The sequence below is a fragment of the Schistocerca americana genome, chromosome 5 (genome assembly GCF_021461395.2).
Source record: "Schistocerca americana isolate TAMUIC-IGC-003095 chromosome 5, iqSchAmer2.1, whole genome shotgun sequence".
Lineage (NCBI taxonomy): Eukaryota > Metazoa > Arthropoda > Insecta > Orthoptera > Acrididae > Schistocerca > Schistocerca americana.
The window spans coordinates 613,737,525-613,746,679 of record NC_060123.1 but is presented as its reverse complement, the minus strand read 5'-3'; the positions used below and the strand labels follow the sequence as shown (position 1 = coordinate 613,746,679).

At 44.0% G+C, this 9,155-nt stretch overlaps 1 protein-coding gene across 1 annotated transcript in view; it reads left to right on the top strand.

Moving 5' to 3' along the window:
* The first annotated feature begins 1,852 nt into the window (after positions 1-1,852).
* LOC124615976 (cytochrome P450 6k1-like) overlaps positions 1,853-9,155 on the top strand; it is a 98,939-nt gene continuing 91,636 nt past the window's right edge. The window contains exon 1 of the mRNA XM_047144177.1: positions 1,853-1,935. The gene's annotated coding sequence lies outside the window, so the exon portion shown is untranslated. The remainder of the gene's footprint in view (positions 1,936-9,155) is intronic.

Below are 9,155 nucleotides of genomic sequence, written 5' to 3'. Positions count from 1 at the left end.
GTAACATTACGAATCTGTAATCTTGAGAGTTGTCACACTATACGCTGTTTATAGAATATGAGCCATGTAGTAAGAATACTTTGCTGTCGCAAGTAAACGTGATGAGGTGTGAGAATAGGCGAGGTATCACATAGACGTCTCACAGAAATGAAAACAACACATAAATGTGTCTGAACTATATTACAACAAAGAATTGCAAGAGTCGAAACTTCGAAAACGGAACGGAACTTCAAAAACCTTAAAAACATGTTTTGGCAAAGCACAGAGAAAGTGTGTGATTGTGAAACTGTTGTGTTCATTTGTTACAGTTTAGCTGATAAACTATTCTGTTTTCTTCACTCCCTTGGAGGTGATTCTCATTCATTCGAACACCTAAATCGGGCAAGCGTACAAATTAGATGCGTCGGTAACAGATTCCTATCATAAGACATATGTACTCTCACTAATGTCGTGTGTGACACACGAGACGTGTTTCCCGGTGGAGAATTCGGTTGACTTGTCACCTTGTCATCAATCGTTTACAGTTCCCATTTGAAAGCAAGTTCCTTTCGGCAGCTAATAGAGTATTTGTGCAGAGTCAACTGTCATTATAGGTCCCTTTCTTACACTCCGCTGTGGAAAACGGACGTTACACCACGACATTGACACAAATTTGTATACGGCGGACAGCGAAAAAAGAAATAAATAAACAAATTGGTGCAAGTGAGGTTTGAACACGACTCATCCGCGTGGCAGTCCAACACCGTAATCAATTAAGCACGACGCCGGTGCTGTTTCGATTTGCCATATATTGCTCTTCTTGTCCTTGGACCGTTGACTGTTTCTATTTTGCTTTTTTTTTCATAGTTCAGTACACGTTCTTCCTGTTTTCGTGCTTGATCCTTGTTCAGTTTTTGAGAGGGCTATCTGCTGGGCCCTTTAACCACTAAATCTCAGGGGGTGCTATGGGGAATTTCCCTTGTGAGAATGTACGTTTGAACACAGAGTTTTATGAGAGTGAATCATGAACGGTGGGAAGAGGGGAAAAGAAGAGAATCGAAGCGTTTGAGACCTGACGCTATAGGAGGACGTTCAAAGTTCAGTAGACTGATTATATAAGAAGTGATAAGATTGTCCGCAGGATCGACGAGGAGGTTAAGATGTGAAAAATATTGACACGAAGAAGAGACAGCCTGACAGGAGATGTGTTTAGAAATTAGGGTATGACTTCCATGATACCTGAGAAAGTTGTAGAGGAGAAAAAATGTAGAAGAGGACACAGATTGGAATACATCCAAGAAATAACTGAGAAAGTTATGTCCAAATGCTACTCTGCGTTGTGACGTTCGCATTAACCCAGACAGTAGATAGATGACTCACCCCAAAAAGTCAACTAAAACAAGGCATGTTTCTCTGCTTAAAGTTTCATTTACTACTGTTGGACACATCACACGCTATTAACACTGAGACACAAGTCTCAGACTTAAAACAAGCTCAACAAACCGCAGTGTTCTTGCGTATCCGCGCAACGGTAGGATCGTGACGTCATCGGAACACTGCCTGATATCGAGTATTCGCGTGTCTTACTGGGCTTATAGCAGGGAAGAGTTGGCGCTGTTCATTATATTTACTACAAACGCCAACAAACTGTTGTATATGTAAATGAAAGAAAATCAGCCTCACACCGATATTTCAGGTATGTACGCAGCATAGTAAGAGAATGTGTGTCCCGTAGTGTCTTCCTGTGCGGGTGACTGGCCCACGTACGCTGTCTGGCCTTAATGTGGTCCGCCGCCTTTATCGCGACCGGGGCGTGACGCGTCACCACGCACGCCGCGTCCTCGCGGTTTTAAACGCGGTTGCCAGGCGACTGCTACAGAGTCCCCTCTAGGCAGCTGTGGCGCAGTGCAGCCACCTCCACCGACCCAGCTACAAGACGCTGCTTGCCCGTTACAGGTCGGTGTGGGTTTGGCTACAGCATCCTGTACGGTACATATAGCATGTCAGTATTTAACACCAATACTGCCACTTTGACTCTATGTTCTCCTTACAAGTGAAGTCCTCAACGTCGAGGCGGAAGGTGACTGTGGGTTAGGACAGAAGGACTCTTAATTGATAATGTTTACTTTGGTGAAGGTCAGAGCAAGAAAATAATTGTGTACCTAGTAACGAATGCTGTCTCTGATCATGAGTCACAGTTAGTTAGTATAAATAAGATAGTACCTTACAATATACAGGGTGAGTCACCTAACGTTACCGCTGAATATATTTCGTAAACCACATCAAATACTGACGAACCGATTCCACAGACCGAACGTGAGGAGAGGGGCTAGTGTAATTGGTTAATACGAACCATAAAAAATGCACGGAAGTATGTTTTTTTAACAAAAACCTACGTTTTTTTAAATGGAACCCCGTTAGTTTTGTTGGCACATCTGAACATATAAACAAATACGTAATCAGTGCCGTTTGTTGCATTGTAAAATGTTAATTACATCCGGAGATATTGCAACCTAAAGTTGACGCTTGAGTACCACTCCTCCGCTGTTCGATCGTGTGTATCGGAGAGCACCGAATTACGTAGGGATCCAAAGGGAACGGCGATGGACCTTAGGTACAGAAGAGACTGGAACAGCACATTACGTCCACATGCTAACACCTTTTTATTGGTCTTTTTCACTGACTCACATGTACATTACCATGAGGGGTGAGGTACACGTACACACGTGGTTTCCGTTTTCAATTACGGAGTGGAATAGAGAGTGTCCCGACATATCAGGCCAATAGATGTTCCATGTGGTGGCCATCATTTGCTGCACACAATTGCAATCTCTAGCGTAATGAATGTCGTACACGCCGCAGTACATCTAGTGTAATGTCACCGCAGGCTGCCACAATACGTTGTTTCATATCCTCTGGGGTTGTAGGCACATCACGGTACACATTCTCCTTTAACGTACCCCACAGAAAGAAGTCCAGAGGTGTAAGATCAGGAGAACAGGCTGGCCAATTTATGCGTCCTCCACGTCCTATGAAACGCCCGTCGAACATCCTGTCAAGGGTCAGCCTAGTGTTAATTGCGGAATGCGCAGGTGCACCATCATGCTGATACCACATACGTCGACGCGTTTCCAGTGGGACATTTTCGAGCAACGTTGGCAGATCATTCTGTAGAAACACGATGTATGTTGCATTGCTCTCCGATACACACGATCGAACAGCGGAGGAGTGGTACTCAAGCGTCAACTTTAGGTTACAATTTCTCCGGATGTAATTAACATTTTACAATGCAACAAACGGCACTGATTACGTATTTGTTTATATGTTCAGATGTGCTAACAAAACTAACGGGGTTCCATTTAAAAAAACGTAGGTTTGTGTTAAAAAACATACTTCCGTGCATTTTTGTGTGGTTTGTATTAAACAATTACACTAGCCCCTCTCCTCACGATCGGTCTGTGGAATCGGTTCGTCAGTATTTGATGTGGTTTACGAAATATATCCAGCGGTAACGTTAGGTGACTCACCCTGTATATACTCCTCAGTGGGAATCAGATGGAACAGCCGCGAGGGGAAGCCGCGCAGTTTGAGGAGCCTTGCCACGGTTCTCGCGGCTCCCCCCGTCGAAGGTTCGAACCTTTCCTCGGGCATAGGTGTCCTTAGCATAAGTTAGTTTAAGTTAGATTATGTGGTGTGTGAGCCTAGGGACCAATGACCTTAGCAGTTTGGTTCAAGGAACTTACCACCACCTCAGTTGGAATAATTCATAAGGCCAGGACAAACTCACTTAAGAATAGTTTACAAGAGATGTTCTAGGATAAAATGTATAATGAACCAAATGCTATCATAAAATTTAGTTTATTTCATGGTAAATTCATAGCATTATTTTAAAAAACCTTTTAAGTTAATTAAAAGGAACATGAAACACCCATTCAAAAACCCACGGATCACTACAGGGATTATACACTGAGGTGGCACAAGCCGTGGGATACTTCCTAATATCGTGTCAGATCTCCTTTTGCCAGGGATAGTGTAGCAACACAACGTATCATGGACTCAAAAATTCGCTGAAATCTGCTAAAGAAATACTGAGCCATGCAGCTACTATAGCCATCCATAATAGCGAAAGTGTTACTGGTGCTGGATTTTGTACACCAATTGACCACTCCGATATCTACCGTAAACTTTCGATGGGATTCATGTCGGGCGATCTGCATGGCAAAATCATTCCCTAGAATTGTCGAGAATGTTCCCCATGTCAGTCACGAGCAACAGTATATACAGTATATACAAATCTGTATAGTAAATGACATGTTGTTGTTGTTGCGGTCTTCAGTCCACAGACTAGTTTGATGCAGCTCTCCATGCTACTCTATCCTGTGCAAGCTTCTTCATATGCCAGCACCTACTACAACCTACATCCTTCAGAATCAGCTTAGTGTATTCATCTCTTGGTCTCCCTCTACGATTTTTACCCTTCACGCAGCCCTCCAATACTAAATTGGTGATCTCTTGATGCCTCAGATTATGTCCTACCAACCGATCCCTTCGTGTAGTCAAGTTGTGCCACAAACTCCTTCCCAATTCTATTCAGTACCTCCTCATTAGTTATCTGATCCACCCATCTAATCTTCAACATTCTTCTGTAGCACCACATTTGGAAAGCTTCTATTCTCTTCTTGTCTAAACTATGTATCGTCCATGTTTCACTTCCATACAAATACTTTCAAAAACGCCTTCCTGACACTTAAATCTATATTCGATGTTAACAAATTTCTCTTTATCAGAAACGTTTTCCTTGCCATTGCCAGTCTACATTTTATATCCTCTCTACTTCGACCGTCATCAGTTATTGTGCTCCCCAAATAGCAAAACTCCTTTACTACTTTAAGTGTCTCATTTGCTAATCTAATTCTCTCAGCAACACCCGACTTAATTCGACTACATTCCATTATCCTCGTTTTGCTTTTGTTGATATTCATCTTATATCCTCCTTTCAAGACACTGTCCATTCCGTTCAACTGCTCTCCCAAGTCCTTTGCTGTTTCTGACAGAATTACAATGTCATCGGCGAACCTCAAAGTTTTTGTTTCTTCTCCATGGATGTTAATACCTACTCCGAATTTTACTTTTGTTTCCTTTACTGCTTGCTCAATATACAGATTGAATAACATCGGGGAGAGGCTACAACGCTGTCTCACTCCCTTCCCAACCACTGCTTCCCTTTCATGTCCCTCGACTGTTATAACTGCCATCTGGTTTCTGTACAAATTGTAAATTGCCTTTCGCTCCCTGTATTTTACCCCTGACACCTTCAGAATTTGAAAGAGAATATTCCAGTCAACATTGTCAAAAGCTTTCTCTAAGTCAACAAATGCTAGAAACTTAGGTTTTCCTCTCCTTAATCTATCTTCTAAGATAAGTCGTAGGGTCGGTATTGCTTCACGTGTTCCAATATTACTACGTAATGCAAACTGATCTTCCCCGAGGTTGGCTTCTACCAGTTTTTCCATTCGTCTGTAAAGAATTGGGTTAGTATTTTGCACCCGTGACTTATCAAACTGATAGTTCGGTAATTTTAACATCTGTCAACGCCTGCTTTCTTTGGGATTGGGATTATTATATTCTTCTTGAAGTCTGAGGACATTTCCATTTCCATAATATTCTCCTTAAGTACATCGCCTTTGTTTGGACCCTCTATATACCCTTTCCACCTTTCTGCTTTCCCTTCTTTGCTTAGAACTGGGTTTCCATCTGAGCTCTTGATATTCATACAAGTGGCTCTCTTTTCTCCAAAGGTCTCTTTAATTTTCCTGTAGGCTGTATCTATCTTACCCCTAGTGAGATAAGCCTCTACATCCTTACATTTGTCCTCTAGCCATGCCTGCTTAGCCATTTTGCACTTCCTGTCGATCTCATTTTTGAGACGTTTGTATTCCTTTTTGCCTGCTTTATTTATTGCACTTTTATATTTCCTCCTTTCATCAATTAAATTCAATAGTTCTTCTGTTACCCAAGGATTTCTACTAGCCCTCGTCTTTTTACCTACTTGATCCTCTGCTGCCTTCATTACTTCATCCCTCAAAGCTACCCATTCTTCTTCCACTGTATTTTTCCCCCATTCCTGTCAATTGTTCCCTTATGCTCTCCCTGAAACTCTGTATAACCTCTGGTTTAGTGAGTTTATCCAGGTCCCATCTCCTTAAATTCCCACTTTTTTTGCAGTTTCTTCAGTTTTAATCTACAGTTCATAACCAATAAATTGTGGTCAGAGTCCACATCTGCCCCTGAAAATGTCTTACAATTTAAAACCCGGTTCCTAAGTCTCTGTCTTACCATTATATAATCTATGTGATACCTTCTAGTATGTCCAGGGTTCTTCCATGTATACAACCTTCTTTTATGATTCTTGAACCAAGTGTTAGCTATGATTAAGTTATGCTCTATGCAAAATTCTACCAGGCGGCTTCCTCTTTCATTTCTTAGCCCCAATCCATTTTCACCTAGTACGTTTCCTTCTCTTCCTTTTCCTACTATCCAATTACAGTCACCCATGACCATTAAATTTTTATCTCCCTTCACTATCTGAATAATTTCTTTTATCTCATCATACATTTAACCAATTTCTTCGTCATCTGCAGAGCTAGTTGGCATATAAACTTGTACTACTGTAGTAGGCGTGGCCTTCGTGTCTGTCTTGGCCACAATAATGCGTTCACTATGCTGTTTGTAGTAGCTTACCCGCATTCCTACTTTTTTATTCATTATTAAACCTACTCCTGCATTACCCCTATTTGATTTTGTATTTATAACCCTGTATTCACCTGACCAAAAGTCTTGTTCCTCCTGCCACTGAACGTCACTAATTCCCACTATATCTAACTTTAACCTATCCATTTCCCTTTGTAAATTTTCTAACCTACCTGCCCGATTAAGGGATCTGACATTCCAAACTCCGATCCGTAGAATGCCAGTTTTCTTCCACATGATAATGACGTTCTCTTGAGTAGTCCCCGCCCAGAGATCCGAATGGGGGACTATTTTACCTCCGTAATATTTCACCCAAGAGGACGCCATCATCATTTAACCGTACAGTAAAGGTGCATGCCCCCGGAAAAAATTACGGCTGTAGTTTCCCATTGCTTTCAGCCGTTTGTAGTACCAGCAGAGCAAGGCCGTTTTTGTTAGTGTTACAAGGACAGATCGGTCAATCACCCAGACTGCTGTCCCTGCAACTACTGAAAAGGCTGCTGCCCCTCTTCAGGAACCACACGTTTGTCTTGCCTCTCAACAGATACCCCTCCTTTGTGGTTGCATCTACCCTACGGCTATTTGTATCGCTGAGGCACGCAAGCCTCCCCACCAATGGCAAGGTCCATGGTTCATGGAGTGAGTGGGCACATAGTCATCCATAAAAGTTCGATCGTTGTTTGGGAACAAGAAGTCCATGAACTGGTGTGAATGGTCTCGAAGTAGACGAACATAACTATTTACCACCAATGATCGGTATAGTTGGACCAGAAGACCCAGTCCATTCCATGTAAACATAGTCCACACCATTAAGGAGCCGCCACCAGCCTGCACAGTGTCTTGTTGACGACTCTGGGCCATGGCTTCGTAGGGTCTGCACCACACCCGAAGCCTAACATCAGCGCTTACCAACTGAAACCGGGACTTGTCTCGCCAGACCACTGTTTTCCTGTCGTCTAAGGTTCAACTGATTTGGTTACGAGCCCAAAAAAGGCGCTGCAGGTGATGTGCTGTTAGCAAAGGCATTCGCCTCTGTCGTTTGGTGCCACATGCCATTAACGCCAAATTTTCTGCACTGTCCTAACGGATACGTTCATCGTTTGTCCCACATTTATTTCTGCGGTTGTTTCAAGCAGAGGTAGTGTTGCTTGTCTGTTAGCACTGACATATGAACACAAACGCCGCCGATCTTGGCCACTGCCTTGTACATGGTTACAGGTAATGACTGAAATTTGGTATTGTTGGCACACTCTTGACACCGAGGACCTCGGAATGCTGAATTCGCTAACGACTTCCGTGATGGAATGTGCCATGCTTCTAGTTCCAAGTACCATTCCGCGTTCACAGCCTGCTAGTTCCCGTCGTGCGGCCATAACCACGTCGCACATCTTTCCACATGAATGACCTGGGTACAAATGACAGCTCAGCCAATGCACTGCCCCTTCATTCCTCGTGTACGCGATACTACCACCATCTGAACATGTGAACATAGCTATCCCATGGCTACTGTCACTTCAGTAAGTTATCGTGTGAAACGAAAAGGGAAGGCAAGGACACGCCGGCCGCGGTGGCCGTGCGGTTCTGGCGCTGCAGTCCGGAACCGCGGGGCTGCTACGGTCGCAGGTTCGAATCCTGCCTCGGGCATGGGTGTGTGTGATGTCCTTAGGCTAGTTAGGTTTAAGTAGTTCTAAGTTCTAGGGGACTTATGACCTAAGATAGTGCTCAGAGCCATTTTTTGAAAGCAAGGACAGAGACGTTCAAACGTTCAAATGTGTGTGGATTCCTAAGGGACTAAACTGCTGAGGTCATTGGTCTCTACACTTATATACTACTTGACTTATGCCACGAACAACACACACACGCATGCCCGAGGGAGGACTCGAACCTCCCGCGGGAGGCCCCGCGCAGTTAGTGATAAGGCGCCTCAAACCGCGCGGTCACTCCGCACGGCAATTAGAGATCCAGGAATGTGTGATATAAGGTTATCCCGCCGTACAGAAATCTTGAAAATTTCTCGGGTATTCAGCCGGGTAGCGTCGTCCAAAAGGCGCGATATTTCGGCAAGCCGACTTCTTGCCATCTTCAGGCGTTCTTGGTGTCTGATTGATCTCTGATGGATGTCGACTTTAATAATCTTCACCCCTCTCCCGTAATCTCCGTCTGGGCACTTCCGAGCGGTCAGCGGCCGGTGATGGGGAAGGGCGGCGCTGGGTGGCGGGGGAAGCGCGGCGACCCGCGACACATCATGGGCCGCAGTCCTTCCGCGGCTACGGCCGCTTGCGGAACTTTGCTGTCGTTGTGACAATGCTTCTTCTTCTTCTTCTTCTTCAGGTGTCCCGACAGGAGCGGATTTCGGTGTAGACTGTCGTTATGTTTGGATCATACTCCAAGCTGGATCCCAGGCTTTGCTTAACTGGAAACCGCTG